Here is a 23,791-nt window from a genome sequence, read left to right as displayed (position 1 = left end):
ACCAGCCCCAGTCTTCCCACAATCCCCCTCTTCCCACCAGCCCCAGTCTTCCCATAATCCCCCTCTTCGCACCAGCCCCCCCACTTTCCCACAATCCCCCTCTTCGCACCAGCCCCCCCACTTTCCCACAATCCCCCTCTTCCCACCAGCCCCCCCACTTACCCACAATCCCCCTCTTCCCACCAGCCCCCCCACTTACCCACAATCCCCCTCTTCCCACCAGCCCCCCCACTTTCCCACAATCCCCCTCTTCCCACCAACCCCCCCCAACTTTCCCACAATCCCCCTCTTCCCACCAGCCCCCTGAGCTGTTTCCCTCATACTATTCCTCTAGTTCTCTTTTTAATGGATCAACTTGCCATGTTCTTTCTATTATCCCACTCGGTTGGTGAAAAGAGTCATTTTACTCCTTCTGTAAATAATTCTCCCTCAGAACTAAAACTAATAATCCTGGTCCTGTCCATGCAGAAAAGTTGAAGAGATTACCAAAAAAGTTGAAAACATTACCAAGAAATGCAAAGTTTGAAAAATGTGCAGTTATAATTTCACTACTTAGAGGTAATCACTGCTGATGTTTTTTTTAGACCTTTTTAGTGCCTGTATTTCTAGATATTTGCAGACTTTATGTCACAAAATGTATAGGTTTTCTGGAATGAAATGGATCATACTGTGGTATTGTTGTGAAATATGAAATGTCCATATCTGAAGATGAATGCTTGCTGCCTTTGTCCATGGTTGACAACCCTCGTCGTACCAAGCATCCTTGAGTCATACCCTCGGCCTCAGAAACGTCTGTGTTTTGTTCCACTGTCTCCTGTAAATAAATGTCTCCGTGGAGAATTTGGAGGCCATCCTGGTCTTTCTTTTGGTGACTTCTTGTTTTTCTGGGTGGATGTTTAAAGAATTCTTCCATGTTAAGTAACTTAGTTAGGCAAAGTATCAGTATCTGTTTGTGCGTTTTCCGAGATACAGACACAGCCTTCAGTAACATCTGTCTTTCACTTATAGCCTATTTTCTGCATCCCCTTCTGACAGCTCTCAGTGTGTCCTTTGCTTCTCATCATTTGGATTATCTAACTCAGCAGAACTGATTATGTGTGCTGTATTATCTACTGTTCAGATCCACCACAAGTCTGCCTGCTTCTGAATTGGCCGTTGCTTAGAAGCCTCTGGGTCTCCCTGACATTTGCTCAGTATCGATCATGGTGGCACTGGGTACCATCTCTCCTAGAAGTGATGGAGGACTGCACTTGAACTTTCTGCAGTTTCTCTGTCAATACTGGAGCTCCTCTTCTTGTCTGATTAATGATGATCAATTTTGGGGCCTTTCTCCATTTTGTATGATAATTAAAAAACCTTTTTGTAAGATACCAAGGAAATGATTTGCTGTAGATGTAACTGTCTTGTTAAATAAGAAACACAGAGCCAAATACAGAGTTAAAAGCCCAGAGGTGAGAGCAATAGCTAAAAGCTGAGACTAAAAACCTCCTTACCCTTCCTGCCGCTGCTGTCCTTCCCTCAGCCAGAGGCCTACTTCCTGTGTGTCTGTCCTTTTATTGACTTTCTGTTCTGCCTTCTCATTGTTTATAAACCCAACCACATGACCTCCTCGTCACTGCCTGTCTGTACAGACCTCCAGGTTTTCTATGGTTGGTATTGAGATTAAACGTGTGTGTCTCCAATGCTGGCCGTATCCTTGAACACACAGAGATCCACCTGGCTCTGCCTCCCAAGTGCTGGGATTAAAGGCGTGCGCCACCACCGCCCGGCTTCTGCTATGGTTTGCTATTAGCTCTGACCCCCAGGCAACTTTATTTATTAACATACAAATAAAATCACATTTCAGTACAAATAAAATATCACCATAACTTGCTGTTGTTGTTGTTGCTGCTTGATTTCACTTAGCCATCTGCATGTGGTTAGGTAGATGATATATTCATCATTTGGGATGTATGTGCAATAATTTTACTTACAATACATAATGGATGGACATATAAGTAATTTATTTATAATTACTTATAACAAGTGTGCAGATCTAGGCTTGGTGGCACATCCCTGTGACCTCAGCACTTGTGAGGCAGAGGATGGGGTGTTCAAGGTCAAAATGGGCTATGCAAGAGACTTTATTTCAAAAAGAAAAACACACACATTGAGGGATATCAAGGGAAACATATAAATTAGAAAATATATTATCTCTATAGATTGAAAGATGGGTTTATTTAATATGTCTATTATCCAAAATTGATCCTTAGAATATGTGCACTCTGTATTAGCAGATTTCTATAGAAATTATCAAAATGCATATACAAACAAGAATGATATAAAGTAGCTAAAAATGATTCTGAAAAAGAACAAGTTTACACACTACACTAACAGGATTTCAAGACTTACTACAATTAGCGTTGAGATACACTGCGTTTGTTATTGGCAGAGAGTAGGCACTGAGGTCAACAATATAGAAGAAAGTCCAGACACAGGTTTACAAATGTTGGTCAACTTATTTTAATCTTTCTTTTACAAAAGCTTAAGTGAAACTTAAGTGAAACGTGTCTTTTTTAGTGCATGGTCCTGTGAGTTTTGACAAACACGTTCAGTTACAGAACTGTGACTGTAATCAGTGGTTGTAAAACCCGAGTGGAGAGCATTGGCCTTTCCTGGAGGAGAGCCACGTTTCTGTTGGCCTTGTTTCCCTAATGCTTGCCCATTCCTTGTAGCATTTCTTCTGGTTTGGGTCTGCTGGCAGCGAGTTCTTCTTCTTCTTCTTCTTCTTCTTCTTCTTCTTCTTCTTCTTCTTCTTCTTCTTCTTCTTCTTCTTTCTCTGTTATTTCTCTTGAGAAACCCCTTATCAGTCTTTCCTTGTTTTCCTTTTTCTCTGAGCTGCTTTTATGTGTCTTATCTTGGGTTTTCTATGGTTTTGCTATGATGTATCCAAGGGCAGTTTCTTTATATTTATTTTTGTCTTTGAAATTTCTTGTGCTTGTTTTATTAATGTGTGTGTTTGGAAATATGTGTGTAAGCGTGTGTGTGTGTGTGTGTGTGTGTGTGTGTGTGTGTGTGTGTAGACACCAAGTTCCACTTTAGCTGTTTTTTTTTTTTTTTGTTTTTTTTTTTTTTTTTTTTTTTTTTTTTTTTTTTTTTGGTTTTTCGAGACAGGGTTTCTCTGTGTAGCTTTGCGCCTTTCCTGGATCTCGCTCTGTAGACCAGGCTGGCCTCGAACTCACAGAGATCCGCCTGCCTCTGCCTCCCGAGTGCTGGGATTAAAGGCGTGCGCCACCACCGCCCGGCAGCTGTTTTTTATATTGCCTCCCTTCCCCGGTTGCCAGAGCATTCCATTAAATCTGCTGTAAACACAGGCTTGGTCAGTGGCCCGGCCCTTTGGAGTCCGAAGGGACCATGGCCGTGTTCAGTGTCCCAATGGGATGCAGTAAAGAGATGATATTCATATGAGAAAGGACTCAGGGCCAGACATTCAACCACTCTGAAAGAAACTCTTGAAACAGAGGCCAACTTTCTACCCAGTGCATTTGAACAGTAAATCTAGTTAGGTGTTAACTGATCCTGCAAGTTGGAAGACTTGGGGAACAACCAAACTGCTGATATCCAGACCATGACTGGATTCCTCATGGCTCTGTATTCTTCTACCTCAGTCTAGGTAGTTAGACATAAGAGTGACTTCTGTCAGCCCCTGCCAGGGGTGGGATAACTTGTTGACTTTGGGATGGGGGGGTGAGATTCCCAACAGCATTAGCTGCAGTGTCTCCAACATCATTGGTAATGGTGACCGATCTCAGCCAGATAGTGGTAAACACCAGGCTGTGGGCCTCAGCTTGGGGTGCTGGAAGCTTCATATTCTCTGGGCTATGGCTCCACCTTTTACCATCCTGATCAGTAGTGACGATAATTTCCTGAGTTCCAGGTACACGGGTTACTTATTTTTGAAACAGTCCTGTGTAACCCACAACCATGAACTTTAGCCGCAAACCAAAGCACAAGCGTTTATTCCTTGTCTGTCTGAGGTCTGTTAGCGGTTGGCTAAGTGACTATATCCTGGAGGCTAGCTGATTGTTATCTAGGCTGCTTTTCACAGCAGCAACTGGACTCTGTCCTTCTTCCAGGCACCCTAGTGTGTTCTCATGGTGACCACAGAGCTGTGACAGGGCGGCGCAGGTGGAATATGCAGGGCCTCATGAGCCTGGCTTCAGCATGAGCTCATCACTTCTGTCCCACAAGTCACACTGAGTGGGGACATATATTCAACTTTGGGAGGAAGTAGTTCAAAGTCCCAGGCCATGGGTTCTGAATAATAGGAGGCATTAAGGCTGGGAGCTAGGAATGCTTTGAGTCTGTAGCGCTAGGCAACACCTTCCCCTGTTGGGTCCTCCGGCCATTCTCACGGTGGTCTCACCAATCCTGTGCACTAAATCTGTTTGAACTATTTAGAGTGATTTCTCCTTTCCTCATTGGATGTTGCCTGAATCAGTTGTGCCTTATACACACTGCTGCATTTACTTCCATTGTTGTCCCCAGAAATCACCAACACTCAGTAGTTTAAAATAATACCGACTTATTATCTTGCTGTTCTGTAGGTCAGAAGTCTGATGGGCTTGTCTGGCTTGTCTGGGAAGTCTCCTAAAGCCAAAGTTAAGATTTTGACAGAGCTGTGCTTACCCTGTAGGCTCTAGGGAAGGATTTGTGTCCTTGGCCATTGTGGTAGTTTGAATGTAATTGGCCCCCATAAGCTCACAGGGAGTGGCACTGTTAGGAGGTGTGGCCTTGTGGGAGGAATTGTGTCACTGTGGGGTTGGGCTCTGAGGTCTCCTATGCTCAAGCTAAGACCTAGTGTCACAGACCATTTCCTGTTGCCTACCGGTCAGCTCCTTCTCCAGCACCACGTCTGCCTGCATGCTGCCATGACCCACCATGGAGATAGTGGACTAAACCTCTGAAACTATAAGCCACCCAGTTAAATGTTTTCTTTATAAGAGTTGCCATGGTCACGATGACTCTTCCCAGCAATAGAAACCCTAACTGAGACAGCCATGCAGGCTTTTGGCAAAATATAGCTCTCTGTGGTTGAAGGACTGAGGCCTCTTGCTGGCATTCTTAGCTTCTGAAGGTTATTCATATCTCTAGGCCATGGCTTCCTTCCTCTGTCTTCTAAGCTACCAACAATGGGTCAGGCCCCTCTCATGCTCCACATCTTCCCTGTCTTCTCTTCTACCAGCTCTCCCCACCAGATACTTCTGCTTCCCTTGCCTGTTCTCTGAGGGCCCATGAGGTGATATTGAGCTAGTTCCTCTTCAGATAACATGATCAAAAGTGTCACCATCTAAAAAGTCCCTCTTGTGCTCTACTGGGACATAGTCACAGGTCTGGGGATTAGGGTGTGAATTTTCTAAGATCATTGTTCATATTATAGTCACATCATCTTATGGCATTGTTCATAATCTCACCTCTTGCTGGAAAATGAGCCCTGTGAAGTCAGAGGTCATGCTGCATTTGGGGAGACATCCCGAGCACCTGGAACAGTGCCAAGGGTAGACAGCCAGAATCATCAAATAAAGAAAGGAAGGTTTGAAGAGTCCAAAGGGTTAAGCCACTGACTCTTGTTTGGCCATTAATACTCCCCCATCTCATTTCTTCCTGTATAAACTAGAGCTAATTGCACTTATTTCCGTAGCTTTTATATTGTTGAGGGTTATGTTAGATAACTCATATGATGGATATCCATGTTTAGAACATAAAATATTCTCTCTATTTCTCTCTCTCTTTCATATTCACCCCATTAGCCAGAGATAATCTTTTCTATCCTGGAGAATTAGGTTTATTATAAATGGTAATCAAAAAGATGGGTGGTTATATGTAGCTTTTTATATTCAAAGTATGACTTAGGACAGAGGAATAAGAGCCCTCAGACAAAATTTTAGTGAGAAGAAAAGAGATTCAAAATACTTTTCAAGGGCATGCTCCCCAGCGATGGGGCCACAGACTGTCCTTCCTGGATAGAGGGTGTCCCGTTTCCACCATCCTGATTGCACTGTGGGACTCTGGGGAAGAAAGAGAAGATAAAGTCTGTCTGAGTCTCAAAATGAAGTAAAAAGTTTACCCTTCCATTGCGAGAGAGAGAAAATGGAAGACTGAGGAGGGGGAATTCCAGGGGAGGGCACAGCTGGGGAGGGAAGGCTGGGTGGGTAAGAACCTGAGAGCAGGTTGTACTCTGCATAGTTTGGTGGAAGCCGCCATGCTTCTGAGATGCCGTCCTGTAGAAATTCCGTATGAACCATATACATAACTCTGACTTTTCCCAACATTTTAGGAGTAAAACAAACAAATGATGTTTAGCTGTAAGAAAGATTGGGAAACGTGGATTTTGCTTTTATGGTTTTTAAATGGAGGCTGGCAAAGCAGGAGGACGTTGGGGACGAACTGAGCCCGGCCATGTGCACAGAGAATCACTCTGTGATACTGACATGAGTCACCAGTGCTTGACCGGGGAACCCAACCATGACCAGACCTTGGGTGGCTTCCTTTTGTGGCCTTGAGATGTTATTAGATTAGCTGATCTCAAGACTTCCGGATATAGGCATCTCCTTAGGTCGCTTCACTAATGAGGGCTAATTATAAGTTAATTATCAGGAAATAAACAGGGAGCTGTCTCGGGCCACATGGCTTGGCTCTGTGGAAGCTAGGGCACGGTCCAGGATGCAGCTGTGGTCCCACTATCCCAGTAGCTGCTCTGGTGACATGGCTAACCAACACCCAGTGGTTGACTTCAGTGAGGCCCTGTGGGTCCCTATGGAGCTCACCATGATGGGCAGACAGGCCTTTGCTTCTGTGCCACTTGAGATGCCCTCATCTGGCTGGTCAGCCTTCACCACCAGTGGAAAAGCCTTTACTGGATAGTTTGCTTGCTTGAGGCCACCTCAGGCTTTCGCTGGTCTGTCAGTGGCTTCTCTGCTTTATCAGTGATGGGTCAAATATTGCTGCTCTTGGTTGCTCTCAGGCGGGGATTGTAACTGCAATGGGCTCTAGGGAGAAATGAATGAAAACGGGTGGACCTTGCTGTGGTTCCTACTAAAGCTGTGTCGGTCTACCCGTGTTTGTATCTGGAGCTGTTTATTCATTGTGGTTATTCGTCTTCCGATTTCCCTTCGTTCAAGATTAGAGTTCTAAGTCAATCACTTTGACTACCCAGAATACCAACACATCAGGACAAATAACTAAAGAAAACCATCACTGCCAACAAAATTCTCATACAGGTCACCGAAAAGCAAAGAAAGACACTGATTTCAGTAATAGGTTTTTTTTTTTATTTAAAACCCAGTATATCCAAAAATCAGTCAGCATGCAACCAATTGAAAACATGGTATTTTGTTCTTTTCCTTTGACTCAGTCTTTGGACCTGATGTGTATTTGATATGGCACATCTCAGTGAAAAATAAACTCTCTTTAGTTCATAATGGGGACCAGCAAGGTGGTGCAGAGGGTGAAGGCACCTGCTGTGAAAGACTTGCAATGTGAGTTCAGTCCCTAGAACCCACATAAAGGTAGAAAGAGAGGATTGATCCACAAAAGTGACCTCTAGCCTCTACTAGTGTGTCCTAGGATGCACACACACACACACACAGACACACACACACACACACACACACACACACACACACACACACACGCCACTGCCTCCTCCACCACCACCGATAACAATAAATTTGAGTATACAGGGAAACTTACAGAATCCCTGCACGCCACATAGAGACTGTGTTCTGGATGGTGCAACTTTAACGATGCCCCCTGTGTGGACTACATCCAGAACAGAGAGGCAGCACTGTTCCTGAGTTCCCATGACAGTGTATGTGTGTGTGTGTGTGTGGGGGGGGGGGCAGGGGGTAGTTTCTAGAAGTTTCCCTGGGTTTAATTAAGGAGACAAAAGAGAGGTTAATGGTTTGAATATAGAGTCAGGCCTTGGCACACTCTGTGTCCATGGACATCACGACGATAATCGAGGACCACAGAACCCACTGGTGGATCCCCACACGTCATCACAAAGGTCTGACACCTCAATGGTTGCCAGTCTTGGAGCGGAACCAGAACATTGACAGCGCACCAAAGCCACGCAGTTACAGACGAAGTCTTGGGTTCACATTCTTCTCATCTCTTCCTGTACCCATGTGTGGAAGGCATGCCCAAACAGGTGGAACCCAGACTCCAGGCCCTAAGGTGTACATCCAGCTGTGAGGCCCACCCCACAAGTCAGGAAGAAGTCTACACAGGCGTGGAAGTGGACTGGAGAAATTTGGGGGGAAACTGCTCCAATGTCTTGAGTAGCTGAAATGTGGCAGGGAAGTGGAGGTTCAGAACTCAGTGAGCATACCTCTTAGCTCCCCAGACTTATGTCTTTGGTGTGGTCATGGCTAGAAGGGCAGAGAAGCTCCTTCTGGACATGGTCCACTCTTGCTTAGGTCTCCACAGATTTGAGTCCGCTACATGGTCACTGCATAGCAAGTACTTAGGCCATGATTCTACCCCAAAATAAATTGACCAGAGGTAAAGAGGGGGGATCTGAGAGGCTTATAGTGTGCTCTGAAGAGCTGGAATCATAAGGGAATGCATTTATTGAAAGTGATTCCCATACTAAAAATTCCCAAGCTCAGGTTCCGTTCTTTTTTCTCCCACCCTTCAAGGGCTGAGAACAAAGGTGGAGATTGTTAGGTAAATAAAACCCATCTTGTGGGTGGCATTTTCTTTGCATATTTGAGTATTCTGTTTATATCTGGGGGAGTCCTATTGCGCATGCATCATGCCCTGAGGTAAGAACCCAAAGTTAGGAAATAAAGTGATGTAGTGGTCGTGGTAGGCAAGTAGTGGTAACTACTGCCATGCTAATCAAAATAGCTACCACACTATTCTGACCCTACCTACTTAGGATTAGCAGAGACTCTGAAAGTTTCGGGTCATAGTTCAAACAAATCTCCCCTCGTTTCAGATCAAGTCACCTGCCGAGTTCCAGGACCCTGAGGCCACTGGCACTTTCTAGCCAACTGGATATATTTGGAAGTCCTTCCTACCTCCTCCCATTCAATAATCCCTTAGAAGACCTCAGAAAATTCAAGGAAGTGGTACACTTGTATTGTAACTTTGTTATAAAGGACACAAACCAAGATCAACGGGGCAAGGTCTGACAGGGTCACGCAGGTAGAGAGTCCATGTCCTCAGGACACATCACCCTCCTGGCACCACTACCAGGAAGCTAAAGCCAGTGTGTTTTTATTCCACAGCACGATTGATTGACACACTGGGTCTGTCATCTATAGCAAGCTTTCTTGTCAGACTATCTTTGGACCACCAGCCTTCAAGTAATGACCCACAGACTTACTATTCATTGTGAAAGCTTGGCTTCAGCTTAGGCTTGTCCCAACTAGCTCTTAGAATTTAATTAACCCATAGTTTTTTAAATCTGCATTCCACCATGTGGCTTGGTTACCTCTTCTTAGTATAGAATGTCTGACTTGCTCCCTCCTCCTGCCCACACCTCAGGGTCTCTCTTTCCCCGGAAGTCCCACCTATTCTCTCCTGCCTAGCTATTTATTGGCCATTCAGCTCTTTATTAAACCAATCAGAAGGCTCCTTATGTAGAGACACATCTTTAGAGTAAACAAATATTCTACAACAGTCATTAGATCCCAGATTTGAGGGGGTTGAGCTAATGTCACATGACCAAAGTGCCAACCTTTGAAAAAATCACGTAATTAGTCTATCTGGCATAGCCAGCCCCCATCCTGAATCATCTCATAAGCACACATTCAGGCACAGTCTTAGGTGTCCACCATGAATAACACCCTATTCCTCAGGAAACCCCACTGAGTTAGAGGCTCCCTCTCAGAAACTGGAGGCTAAGACAGCCATATTTCTCGTTGCACAACAGTGGTATAATGATGACAATGATATAATTACTAGTGTATCCCTCTCCAGTTCAGAGATAAAACACTTTAAACCAGCTAAACGCCCACCTTTTGAGAGAACCCCTAAGATGTAATTGTCCTAGGCAAAGACCATGCATAAGCGTGGATCTCCCCTTAGATCCTGCTTTGGGATGGAGAACACTCAGGGCCTCAGCATCAGCTAAGAGGCCTCCTGTTGCCTGATACTCCCCATACACACCCTGAAATCTCATCAAACTGTTCATTTATTTTCCTGTAAACGCTCCTGTTGCTAACCAGTCCTTGGGCATTTTCCAGTGGAAAATGGAGTTGCTGGCTTTCCCTGGCTCCTATTCATAGTCCAGTAAGTGAAGAGAAGAATAAGTAATTGCCATCTCCAATACTGATGGAATACAGAAGGAGGATTGAAAGCAGGGGAATGTCAACTCATCCGTTCAGGTCCGTTGAGATCAGTGGAGGGAGAGAAACTTTCAAAGGAGATGCAGACTAAATCAGGAAGACATGGCGTCTCAAATAGAGCTACCTTAATGAGAAGGCGTCACCTCGGCGCCAACGTGAAGCCAGCAGATGGGAAGCACCTGTCCCTTGAGAACCTCACAAAGCAAAATCAAGCATCAGAGCCCAGAATGGAAGCAGGGAAACCAAATCAGACTCCTCGGATACACTTCAGTAAATCAATTCTGTCTGCAAAACAACAGGTGTTGTTGCTCAGAAGGGATGTGCCACCTACCCCCAACCCCCTGCCTCATCCCATTGCGTCCCTGAGATCTGGATTCTTCGATTAAGCCCATTCCTTCCTTTGGTCATTCTTAGAGTGGTGGATTTCCTGCCCCAACACTCATTCCTCCATTGAAATCTGGCTGGCGGTGGCTGATGTTTGAACAGCTTAAGTCTCTGGGGTCTGTGTGGGGAGAGGATAATTTTAACTCAGGTGATAAATCCACCAGGATTTGGGGCAAGAGAAGAAACCTGGAGAAGCCTTTATCCAGCTCTTGAAGACAGGCCCCAGGAACTGTTGGAACGAAGTGAGGAGAGGGACTGGTTGGCACTTCAGAACCAACAGATGAACCCAGCTCAGCCTGGAGTGCACAGTGCAAATAGTTACTGACATCAGCAACCAGAGGAGGCAGCTGTCGGGAAGAGGTCCATTACCTGAGGATCTTACCCTGTCAGTTCAGAACCCCGCCGCTTGTCCATATGCTTGTGTTAATCATCTCATTGTACAGGAAGAACAGTTTTACAAGCTTCCACGCCATAGGTGGTGCCCACATGCTCCAGTCCCCTGTAACAGGATTGCCGGTGCCAAGGCTATGCACAAGCATCAGTGGGAAGGTTATTCCAGAAATTTCCCACATCTGTCTCCAAATGATGGTGTTCCTGGGACAGGTTTAAGCTTTCTGCTCGTCAAAACAGAAGCCAACAATGACTTAAGGAGAAAGGAAGCTGGACACAGGGAAAAGCGGTGACCAAGCCCGGAGTGGAGCTTCACGACCACGTTGTTCCCGCCCAGGGGGTGACTCCTTCCCCTCCCGCTGCTCTGGGGGCCTCTATTAAGGTCTGTTACTGGGTGAAGGTTTGCCCCCCTCCCCCGCCCCGACGTCTTTCCCTCTCCACACCCTTCATCCTGCAAAGATGCTGTGCCACTTTCAAACCCGGGATCTTGTTAGTCCCCCGGGCGGCTTCCGAATCACCGCGGGAAGCAGACTGTCCCATGGCTTTCCACACTGCTGCTTAGTCACAAAGATCCACACAGCGAGGTAACAAGACTGAGGGGTGGTGGGAGGCGGGCCCCAGACTGTTTGTGTCCCTGAGGGATTCTCAAAAGCAAGTGTGAAAGAGAATGCCACAAGGCTTTTTGTTTTGGTTTGGTCTGTGCTTTTTTGTTTCTTCATCTTTAAAAGTACCTGAAGGAGGGCCTCAAGCCCAGGCTAGACCAACTCCCTGAAAAGTGAAGGGGAGGTAGCCCAACATCTGTGGCTCCCTTCTCTCCCCATCCATCCCTCTCTCCCCATGCTCATTCCTTTTCCCATTTCTCCACAATTATGCTGCTGGGGAATTGTGTGAATGTCAGAGACTGATATATTACCCAATCCAAGACGTGCCTGGAGCCAGTCTTTTAACTGAAGAAAAAAAAGTGGTTCTATTCTGTGCATTTTTAGTGTCACCCTCATAATGTTGGATTCGGGGAAAGCTGTGGGATGTGGGACTAGTTAACTATTTGTCCATTCAGAAAATAGTTGTCAACTACACATTATGCTCTGGACCCTGATGGGGGCAAGATGGAGGCACCCTGTTGGTCAGTCAACACCAACGATGTGACTGGTTTCTGCCTCAGTTTACCACAGTGAACCCTCATCCTTTTCAAAGTCAACAAATCCCATTCCTGCTGAGGAAATTACTAAGGCATGAAGAAACATTTAAATATTCTTGGGTCAAATTCTATTACAAAGGTCCCTCTGGATTGCTCATGTTCAGATGTCCTATACGCACCATATTCTCATGTTTAATATCAAACTCACTATCTTCCTTAGAAACTGGGTCTTCTCCTCTATGGACATGGGTCTTCTCTAGGGTCCTCTGTCTCACCGAACAGCTTCACACCTGCCTTGTGGGCATCCTGGACATTGGTCCTGAGGAGTTTTTCTTCCTCACTATGTTAGTTGTTTTATCGGCATGATAAACTACCTGACAAGAAGGAATAAAGGTTTTATTTTGGATTACAGTTCAAGGGAATACTTTCCACCATAGCAGAGAAGGCATGGTAGCGAGGGCAGGATGCCAACTGGTCACATCACATCTGCAGCTAGAAAACAGAGAGTGGACAGGAAGTGAGGTCAGATTATAAAACTTCAAGCTCCCCGTCCCTAGTGGCCCACTTTCCTCAGCAAGCCTCTACCTCCTAAAGGTTTCTCAACCTTCCCAAACAGTACCACAACCTAGGGACCACCATATTGTTCCCCATGAGCCTATAGTGGCATTCTGCATTCAATCACAGCTCACAGTCTCAGGCCAATCACCATGACTTTCCTATAACACAGGGAAGCACAGAGCTTTGACACTTGTTACAGTCAATCAAAGGTGTGCTTTAATCCCAAGCAGTTTGCAAGGAAAACAAACTGGAGTGAGCTGCCAGATGCCTTCTGTCTCCCATAATGCTCTGAGTGGTGGATTCCTTAACGCAGTCACCGAGTTCACCTACAATTTACACAGGTAAATTGGCTTTCCGTACCAAACACATTTATGATTTAAGTAAACAGCTTCTTTAAAGAACAAGTTTCCTATCCTCTGGGATTACTAAAAGCCTTTAAAGCTCAGGTTTTTGAGAGATTAAATCACAGCTTTACAAACAGTTGTATATCTTCACGGAGCTTTTGTTCTTTCCAATTGTAGGTCTTTCCGATTGTAACCACAGAGAAATGGAGCCATAATTCATGATTCAGAACATGGACATTTTAATCTTACTTGACATCTTTGCCCCGGCTGAATTAATTTTTTTGTTATAGTCCTGTAGTAGCTAGAATGCAAATATTATATAAGTTTTTCTTCCTCGTTCTGCTGAGAAGGGCAATAAATAACACACTTAATTTCTTAAAGTGCTCATGTCAAAAGTATGATCTATTTTCTTTATAGAGATTCTTATAAAATGCCATGGTGAACTGTTTTCAATTTTAACTAAAGTTAATAGACACTTGAGACTTACAATTTTTATATTATTTTAATACAATATTTTATTAATTCTTTGAGAATTTCATACAGTGCATTTTGATCATATCCACTCCCCACTCTTTCCCCTAACTCTGTGCAGATCCACCCCCTTAATTCCAACCCCTTTCCAACTTGGTATCTTTTTTTTTTTAAATAGCCCACTAAGTCCTATATTCATGGGTGTGGGGTCATCTGCTGGAGCTTGGTCAACCTCACAGGGGCCACACCCTTAGAGAAAGCTTCCTCTCCCTCTCCCTCTCCTGGAAGCCACCAATTGGCCATCACTCTTAAGTTAGAGGTAGTCTCATGGCTCACTCTGTATTCTTCAAGTTCCCTACCATACATCCTCTTCTAGGCCCCACGTACTTTGCCCAGAACACCGACCAACAGATGCTCTGCCAGGTTCACCCTTCCAGCCTTTCTACCTTTCCAACAATTCCATCTGAATAATACTGACAAAGACCCCCGTCTCTTATTTCATTTTGCTCATAGATGAGATAGACACATGTCAGGGTAGCATTAGAGCTATGCCTTGAAGATTCTGGCCTTTATGCAGATGGAGCCATAAAGTCCCAACTCTCTTTGATTTGCTTAAACCTATGTGAAAATGTAGGTGGCTCCTGCCATCCATCTCGTTACTAAACTGGAACCCAAATAGAAAATCACTTGCCCTGTGTCCACCATCTCCCAGTAATAGCATGTGTTGTTGACAGAAGAAGGCATTGTAAGATATTCCATGTGGGTGCTAGGAACTGAACTGTGGTCTTCTATGAGAGTAGCAAATACTGTTAATCAATGGGCCATCTCTCCAGCCTTTGATAAAATATAATCCGCATCTCAAACATCTTTGTAACTCTATGTCAAAGAGTTAGTAAGTAACTAATCAGTAAAGAATTCTGGACAGATGGAAAAGGAAGAAGCCCCATGAACCTATCTCTATGCCTAGAGGGACCTACCTGATATAAGTATTTTGTAGCACTGGAACTTGTATGAAGACTTTTAACGTCCATGGGATGGATGGTAACTCACAGTTAATGTCAGCTCTTACCATGGACACTCATCCTTACCTGTGAGACTCATGTTAAGCAACTGTGCACATATTCCACAGCAGCCTACATGCAGCTATGGGCGCCCAAATAGGTGAAAATATCCTGTTCTCCAAATATCAAGCAAGGGCTTCTGTCTGACTGATGATTGGGATTTCCATCTGAAACTATGCAGACCAGAAGAAACAACCTTCTTCTAGCCTTCGCCGCCATGGTGGAAGGCTCTGACTCCCCTGATTAAATCAACTTCCAAGAGAATTAGAGGGATCATGTCTTTCCCTGTGCCCTGTTGCGTACCCCACCCCCAACTCTCAGTCTCTCCCTCCATCTCCTTTTGGAAGTTAGAAATGTAAGGACTTAGCAGCTGTCCAAAAGCAATCACATTTGTGAGAATTTAGAAAGTTATCACAAATTCCAGAGAATGCCTCAGGCTCAGAAAGGATTTCGGTGGATCTAGGCTTGTATCTCAAGCTATGGTTGAATAGTTTAAAACAATTTAAAGAAGAAGAAGGAGAGGAGGAGAAGGAGGAGGAGGAGGAGGAAGAGGAGGACAAAACATTTAAAAAATAAAAATAAAAAAATCAAAGGCAGAAAAATCAGACCTCTAGAGTCAAAAAGATTCAGAAGTCTCATTTTTAACAACAAAAATCATAAGACATAGAAAGAAACCAGAAATGATGTCTTATTAAAAAAAATGAACAGAAACTGTTTCTGAGAAAGACCAGATGGTGACTTTACAAGACAAAACTTTTAAGCAATTGTTGCAAAGGATCCAAAGGACTAAAATAAGACAGGGTGAAAGTTGTTTGTTTTTAATGTACGAACAAAACAGAAATATCAATAAAGTACGGAAAAATAGAAGCAGAAATTAAAAGAAAATCTAGAGATAAAAATACACAAAATGAAATGAGAAAGCTCATCTGGGGGTTCAAAAACAGATTTGAACAGGCAGATGTGGGTCAGGGATTAAAGATGGCTTAAGCGAATTGTCTTCCAATGAACAACAGAGAAAGGCTGATGGGGCACGTTGTGTATTTACTTGACTGTTTCTATAGTGCGCCCTGACCTATTTCCTCAGTGTGTCCTGTAAATCAGAAGCGAGGTCTAGTGCCTCAAATAGATTCAGATCATACTTTGGGGCAATAAAACTTCATTGTTGCTATTCATAGATTATTATCATCTCAGGGGAATAAATGTGTCTCCCTCCAACTCATTTTTACAGTTTTTGTTTTGAAATAATTATAAACATGTGGAGCTGTAAAGATAATACCAAGAGTCTCTTGAAGTCTTCGCCTAGTTTACTCCAGCAGACATCTAAGGTAACCATAATACAGAATATTGGCTTTGGGATAATGCTGCTGATTGAACTACAGGCTTTAATTTTTGACAGGGTTACATGTATGTATGTGAATATATGCATATGGCAATATCTCTATGCAATCTGATCACGTGTTTGAACCCACTTTTAATTTTTAATAGAATTCTAATGAGATTCCAAGACAATATAACTTTATCCCCTTGTAATAAGAGAGCATGCAATCCAAGCATCTGCGCAAGTTTGAGCCTTCCCACCAGGAAAGCTAGAAGAACTCAAATTTAGGAGAAAGCTGATTTTAGAGAGGGATTCTCTGACCAGAATTGTCTTAGGGTTTCTATTTCTGTGAAGAGATACCACAAAGGCAGCTCTTATAAAGAAAACATTTAATTGAGGTGGCAACTTACAGTTTTAGAGGTTTAGTCCATTATCGTCATGGTGGGGCATGGCAGCTAGGAGTATGGCAGCATGCAGGAAGACATGGTACCGGCTACATCTTGATCAGAAGGCAACAGGAAGTAGACTGACATTGGGCAGTATCTTGAGCATAGGAAACCTCAAAGCTCACCCCTACAGTGACGTATTTCCTCCAACAAGGCCATACCTACCTCAACTAGGCCAAGCCTCCTAATAGCGCTACTCCCTATGAGATTATGGGGGCCCATTACATTCAAACTACCACAAGAACCTCCCCATGAGCCTTTTGTTCATGATGAGTCATACATAGGATGAGCCATACACTTCTTTTTCTAGAATAGAGGGGAGGTGGCAATGAGAAAAGACCACATCAGCCAAGTTGTGAGTTGTCGTCTTTGGGGAAAGGACGCCACCTCAGAACTCATTATCCTCTAATGGGGATAATGGGGAGCTTCCTCATTCCTTATTTCTGAGGAAAATTGGGTTGGGAGTGTGAACCCAGAGCCTCGGGAGATGTTCAGAACAATCCCTGCTCAGGGAGGCTGTTTGGTAGGTAGAGAACATTTGGAGACTCTCTGTGAGGTGTGGAGTTGATGTTTCCTAGAACTAGAATTTGGTATCATATTTCAAGTTGGCTGGGTTTACCTCTCTCCTGCGGAATCAAACCCTCTGAGTATTTTTCAGCACCATCTCCAATCAGTGTTTGCTATGCTTTGAGGAGTTAAGGAAGCTGTGGAGAGAGTCAATTTGGAGAAAATGCTAGAAGGCAGTAAATGCAGCTCCAAGCCTGGCTGTACATCTGTTAAAATGGGAAGTAACATGACTGCACCATGTTCAAGACCTCGACAGGAATAAGATTAAGATTAGAACACCAGCCTCCGGAATCCAGTGCTCCACACAATGTCACCATTAAGTCGTAAGCTCTGGGATCCTGTCGGATGTAGGCAGATGGACTGGATGCTGCACATATTCGTGGCAGCTTCAATAATTCAGCTTTTTTTTTGGCTATCAAAATGACCCTCAGGATAAACAGCCAAACTCAAGTGGACATTTTTATTTCTTATTGCTCTCTCGGCAGTACTTAATTCCACCAATAATTCCTTCCTTAAAGATTCTGTATCAGTCAAGAGTAAATAAGAGAAAGAGAAACCACTTGGTATTTTAAATAAAGGGGATTTAATCTAGGAACCAAATGTTTATTAAAATGCTGGGAGGTGTTGAAATGCAGCTGGACCTTCAGGAATATCCATCACACGTGGGCTGCAAGAGGTGGTGTACCTCTGTCCAAAGCACGAAGCTACGGGAGGGACTCAGAACACACTACTATGACTACAGTCTAAGCGTGAACGAACTGCTACCATCACCATGACAACAAGCAGCCGTGAAGCTAGCTAGGAGCCTGTGGAAAACTGCTGTAGAAAAGTTCCACACCTCCGCATTGTGCTTGCCTAAAGAAGACGGCCCCCAGCAGCGGGACTACCCTCTGCCTCAGTCCCATCCTCTAAATCTAGAGTGGTGGGCTGCAGTTTTTGCCCAGGCCTGTGATTGCATTGTCTTCAGTTGTCCAGGAAATTAAAGTAGACAGGCTAGAAGGCAGGAAGGGATGGGAAGTGCTCAGCCACTCTGCTCTCCTGCCTTCTGTTCTAGTGAAATATCCCTCCCCTACCTCCAACCCTGTACCCTCTCATCTGCACCTGGGCCTTACCTGTTGTTCCTCGGTATTATACCTCTCCCTTTCTTGCTCTATACCGTAGAGTCCATAGTCTCTTTCTGGGAAATTCCATCTGGTAAGTATGCAAGGTTTGCAAAATCATCATCTTCAGCCAGACCTGTTTCCCCTGTGATACTCTATGGAATCTCTGCCTGGATATGTCTTAGGTACCCCAAGTGAACCCACATGTCTTAAACTAGATGGATCAGCAGCTCCCCTCTCCAAAGGCATCTAGACACCTGATTTCCCTACGGTAATGGCAAATGGTTAGATATTATCAAGCTAATGTCCTATGAGGGCAGCCTAGGAATCATCCCTAATTCCTCCATCCCTAACTCCACCAACCTCGTCTAATCAGTTGCAGAGTCCTGAGAATTATACGCATCAAATCTCATCTCCCTACCAGACCTCCTGAAAAGGCATCAGAGCAGGCTGCCTAATCTCCAGCCTTATCTTCCTTCATATGGTTCTCAGAGAACCTTCCTAGAAACACAGCTCAGATCTTTTAAGTCCTCATGGTTCTCCGTCCCCTTAAGATGGAGTTCAGAACCATGAACGTGACTTTCAAGGATAACATCCAACCTTGTGTTTCCCTGGATTGTATTGTTTAAGCATTGGAATTCTTCCATAATTTGAAACCACCTGCCTGCCTCCTATCAACTAAAGACTTAATGCTGAATCTGTCCTGATTGGCTGATGTTTGTGCCAGTCAGATCCTTTAAAGGATGGATGATTGTACATTGACATTGTTTCTATCATGAGAGAATTATCTCATGTTTGTGTTCCATTTCTTAGAACTCTGCTCCTCCTCGCCCCTGGAGAGTGTTGCTCAGGGATTATTTTGTTCTTCATTGATCAGACCAGTTCAAAATCTCCAGACCTTTCCCCAGTGAGGTCCTCTAACTACAATGCTCTCAAACCTCACGGAAGCAGTAATGATATCCTTGATGGAGGCAATGGTACTCGGGCTATTCCAAGGCTGTGACCAACTGCTATGTCAGGACTCTCTCAGTGTTTTCCTCGCCTGGCCACATGTGAACACCCAGGCTTCGGTTGGACCGAGTCCTAGAGTATACAGCAACAATTGAGAGAGGAGATGGGCATCCTAGGCTCTCTGTAGGAGCTAGTCGGGGTTTCTTTGGGAGCAATCTGCACCCGCAAGGGTGCTTGGGAGACCAGTATGAAACACATCTCTATTGAATTCTTCAGTTATTGCAAGGCTTGGCTAAAACTTACCCAATGCTCGCTTGGCCTGGGCATTCACCATATTAATTGAATTCCGAAAAGTGATGGCTAATGGATAGGGAGTGCCAGCTCCACTAATGTGTGTGAATTCAGTTGAGGACTGTAGATATAATGATCTCCATCTTCTAAATGAGAGAAATGGAGGTGCGTGGAGGTTAAGCTGAGTGGCTGAGCCAGAATTCTAAGCTCCCAGCCCAGCACTGAACTGCCAGCTAGAAAGCCCCAGCCAGCCATGGCACAGTATTGCGGTATTCTAATGTGCAAATTTCATGAGTTAGTCAATATGGAGATATTGAGTAGATAAAAATCTAAGACAGTATTATAAGGGCTAAGAAATTTTGCTAACACAATTGTTAGTTCTGCCAATGTTGAGAGAAAAGCATTTTGCAAAATCCTGTTGAAGTCAGGTGAATTCTTCTCCTCTTGAGATGACTCGTTATTTAATGCCCAGCAATTTAGTGGGAAAATCGTTGGACAGTTTTATCAGAACTGTTTATCAGTGGCAGTACATAATTGAGCAAAAGGAGTCCAACCTATGAACAGTTCGTACTACTCCTTAAAGCTCTTAGGAAGAGACTGGATAATATCTATAATCTAGCCAATTTAGAGGATGAAATGGCATACATTTTACATTTTGGAGTTTATGTGTTTATGAATCCATATTCATATGCCTCAGTTGTTAAATATTTTTATGTTGTCTCCGCCTGTGTCTCAAGACTTCCCTCACCGTTTCCCACTCCGTGTTCTAGCAGTTCTGCAATCTTGAGCTCTTGTGGGTCTTGGGACTCCAGACCCTATCTTCTTGGGGCATTCTTGTCCCCACCACCTCAGTGGCAGTTTAAGCTTATGAGTCACTACCGTTAGCTTACAAATCACTTCCTCGGGTAGATCTTCCCCCACCCCTGACTGTACACTAGCAGAACCTTCTCGATGTCCCAAAGGAAAAACCTCATGAGTCATTTCTGTGGTCACTTTTGGGGGCCTGTCCCTCTTTCCAGACTATATACCCCACAGTGGAGGGGTGACCTCAGTACGTATCCCCAGGGCCCAGCAGAGGACCTTGAACACACGGGCAGCTTCGTAGCTCTCAGAGGAGTGAGCCAGCATCTGCATGTGTTAATCCCACCAGTCGAGAATAAGACCACTACCACAGTTAAAGCCAAATCTGAAGCAAGCTTTAACTAAATACTGGCCAGGTGGATGGTCTCTTTGGCCAGGTCTATCTCTGGGTTTCCAGAAAAAAGCACAAGTCATGCCTTGCAGAGGCTTAAAAAGGCAGTCCCACAATGCCTCAGTATTTCCCATCAAGTCCAATCAGGGGCAAGAATATCCTGACGTATTTCCTGCATATATACCCACCCCCCCACACACACACCTACATCCAATCAGGGGCAAGTACATCATGACATATTCCCTGCCCACCTACCTCCTGCGCATGTGCGATCAGTCAGGCATACCACTGCAGGTGCAGGCGGGTCAAACAAACTTGTTTAGGGGAGTGAAAACATAAACAGTCTGCAGCATTTCACTTGGTTCTCACACGTGTAGTTCCTCCAATCACTTTACATTTGCTGTTAAGTTAATGAAGTAATAACACCTGCAGATGCTGGCTCACTCCTCTGAGAGCTATGAAGCTGCCCGTGTGTTCAAGGTCCTCTGCTGGGCCCTGGGGATATGTACTGAGGTCACCCCTCCACTGTGGGGGCATATATAGTCCGGAAAGAAGGACAGGCCCCCAAAAGTGACCACAGTATGTTTGTTTATTTTAAAATTGACCATTGACATCTTCCAGAAGTTCAGGTCAAATGATTGTTTAAATGGATTAAAATTGAGATTTGCAATCAAGGTTCATGTCTTCCAGAATTTTGCTTTATTATCTTTTGAGACAGACTCTTGCATATCCCAGGCTGGCCTCGAACACTCTAGTAATCTGGAGTTGGCTTTGAACCTCTAATCTTTCCGCCTCTACTTCCTGATGACTGTATTTGCTGCTGGTTTGGGTTTGGTTTGGTTTGGGCTTCTTGGTTTTGTTTGTTTGTTTGTTTTCCTTTTACTTCTTTAACATGTATATGCAGTGTTTGATTGATCTCTGGTTAAACATGTCTTGAAATTTTCAGACCTCAGCATGCTGCGTGATCTCATAACGCTTCCACAGACTGTGTGTCATTCACAACCTACGGACTGGAAGGAGACCCAACTTTCAAAGACAGTGCCCAGTGATTTCAGCATGAAAGGTGATCTGTCTGTTTTTCTAGAATCTCCCAGTCTCTGGAATGTGCATTGGCAATACTTCTAGACCAGATTTCTGGGGAGCTGGCTCACTTGCCTCAGAGACACAGTTAAAGACACTGAAATCTCAACAAGCCTCTTGGCTACTTCCCTTCAGCCGCCCAGATGGCTGCTCTGGAGACAAGCATGTGTATGTTAGCCGAGATGAGCAGGCGTCTGTCCAGGAGGAAGAAGAGGGTTGTCCACGTGACATAGAGACAAAGATCTGGAAAGCCCATGAGGAACTCTGCCCATGCCATAAACGGTAGAGCCCAACACTTCCTGGCTTAGTCAACCTTCATTTCCCCCACAGGGGCACAGTCTGTCCCAGAGAAGTTTGTAGCGAAGTTGTGCAGACAAATGACGGTAGGATGGGGTGGAGGTGTGCTTTGTAAAGTGGAAGCAGCCACCAGCCATGCTCTGGAAAGTCAAGAGGGCTTCTGAGAGGAGGGTCTGTTAGAGCCGGGTTTACCAATTGAGGGGAAGGTGGTAAGAGAAACTAGAGACGCAACACCGCTGCCCCGTAGAGAAAGGAGACTGTGTGTTCCCAGCACCCCAGGAACTTAATGGGGCTAGATGGTTTCCTCTGGAGAACTACAGGGAACTTTACTTCGGGAACATGGTGACTTGTTTTTCATAGGTTGACCCTAATGACCAGTACAGCTAATATACATGACTCTAGGGGCCCATTGTTAATTTTCACCTCCAACCCCATGGGGGTGATGGGCTCCATTCAAAGGCTCCAGGCTGTGTAAAGATCTACTTCCTTTTAGTGTCCAAAAATACTTCCTCCAATAGTCCCCAGCAGGGTCATTTGTTCCTCTCTCTGTAGCTGCGGTGCTTTGACACTCCTACCTAACCCCCATGCACCGCACAGATAAAGAATGGATCTGAAAGACGCCATTGAAAGCCTTCGCAGGAAGCCACGCCCACCTAACAGCCCCAGCCCACCCTCACTTACCTTCACCAAACACCCACAGGCTCCATGTTGCTTCCTTGTTACCCCTGTTCTCTCTGATGACCTCCCTTGACGTTAACGCTATTCTTTTCTTTGTTTTCAAAATAAAACCAGAAAAATCAATTTATTAATGTGCAGTGAGAACTCCACTTGCCAAGTGACTCAGGGCAGCCAGCGCTGAGATGTTCTCCCCAGGCAGCCATCAGGGATCTGAATCCGGGCTGCTGATTAGAAGAACCTAGAAGCTGAATGGCATCAGTCCACAGTGTCCGTTCCCATAGTAATGTGCCTGATTCTTGGACTGGTCCAGCTTGGGGGTCTGACTAGGCTTCTCCCAAGTCTGGAGTTGGCCCTACCAAGATGAGACTGTAATCACCTTCCTCTGCCACCCTAAGGACAAAGGAGTGTTAGGGAAGGAAAACAAGATCTTGTCGGTAAAATTAAAAAATGGTTCTACAAGTAACTTCCTCATGCCCAGAATCCTTTGAGGTTGTGTCCTGAAATACCATGTGTTCTATCAAAGCTGGTCTGGAAATTGTAAAGAAGGGGCTTTTGCAGGTTTGACATGTCTTCCTCCGGTGGGAGGAGCAGAATGTACAGGTCTGTCCCAAGCTCCTGCCCCTTCCTCTGTCTTCGCTTCTTGGCTCTGCTTAGCCACCCCTGCCACTGTCCCTAGGTAACGTCATCCACTCTGGTGGTACACAGGAGAGTGAGCAAGTCTGACTCCAGTGAAGGAGAGAGCGGGGAAGGTTGAGCAAAACCCTCTTAGACCACACAGCGGCGGAAAGTAGTTCAACAAGGCTGTCGAGGTACCTTATGTCAAAGGTGGCCACCAGAGGATCCTGTCCCCAAGGAGCAGGTGCCTTAGCAGCCTAGTCACACTCAGAGACTGCGAGCTGCCCATGGGAAGCATGGCCCCAGGACCACAGTGGTGATGGGTTGGAGAACACAGTAGTTGGGCCTTTTGTCAATTAAATTCCTTGATCACAGTACCTGATCCCTAAAGGACATTCAATAAACCTTTACTGAATGATTGATTGATTGAATGAATGAATGATTGGTCACTGGTACTAGTGAGATTACTGAAATTGTATGGCAATCTCAGTTTCAAGAAATAAGCCTTTGAAATGGATTATTCTGGAAATAACTCCACTTTGAGGGTGATTTAGCCTTTCAAGCTGAGTTTTT

At 44.8% G+C, this 23,791-nt stretch overlaps 1 protein-coding gene across 1 annotated transcript in view; it reads left to right on the top strand.

The window, feature by feature from the left end:
* The window catches only part of Mtx3 (metaxin 3), a 104,118-nt gene extending 80,554 nt beyond the window's left edge, over positions 1-23,564 (top strand). Inside the window, exon 11 of the transcript XR_008219600.1 lies at positions 21,495-23,564. The gene's annotated coding sequence lies outside the window, so the exon portion shown is untranslated. The remainder of the gene's footprint in view (positions 1-21,494) is intronic.
* The last annotated feature ends 227 nt before the right edge of the window (positions 23,565-23,791 follow it).

The sequence above is a fragment of the Peromyscus californicus genome, unplaced genomic scaffold (assembly GCF_007827085.1).
Source record: "Peromyscus californicus insignis strain IS unplaced genomic scaffold, ASM782708v3 Scaffold_18__1_contigs__length_77618521, whole genome shotgun sequence".
In the NCBI taxonomy this organism is placed as follows: Eukaryota; Metazoa; Chordata; class Mammalia; order Rodentia; family Cricetidae; genus Peromyscus; species Peromyscus californicus.
This window is presented reverse-complemented; position numbering and strand designations above follow the sequence as displayed.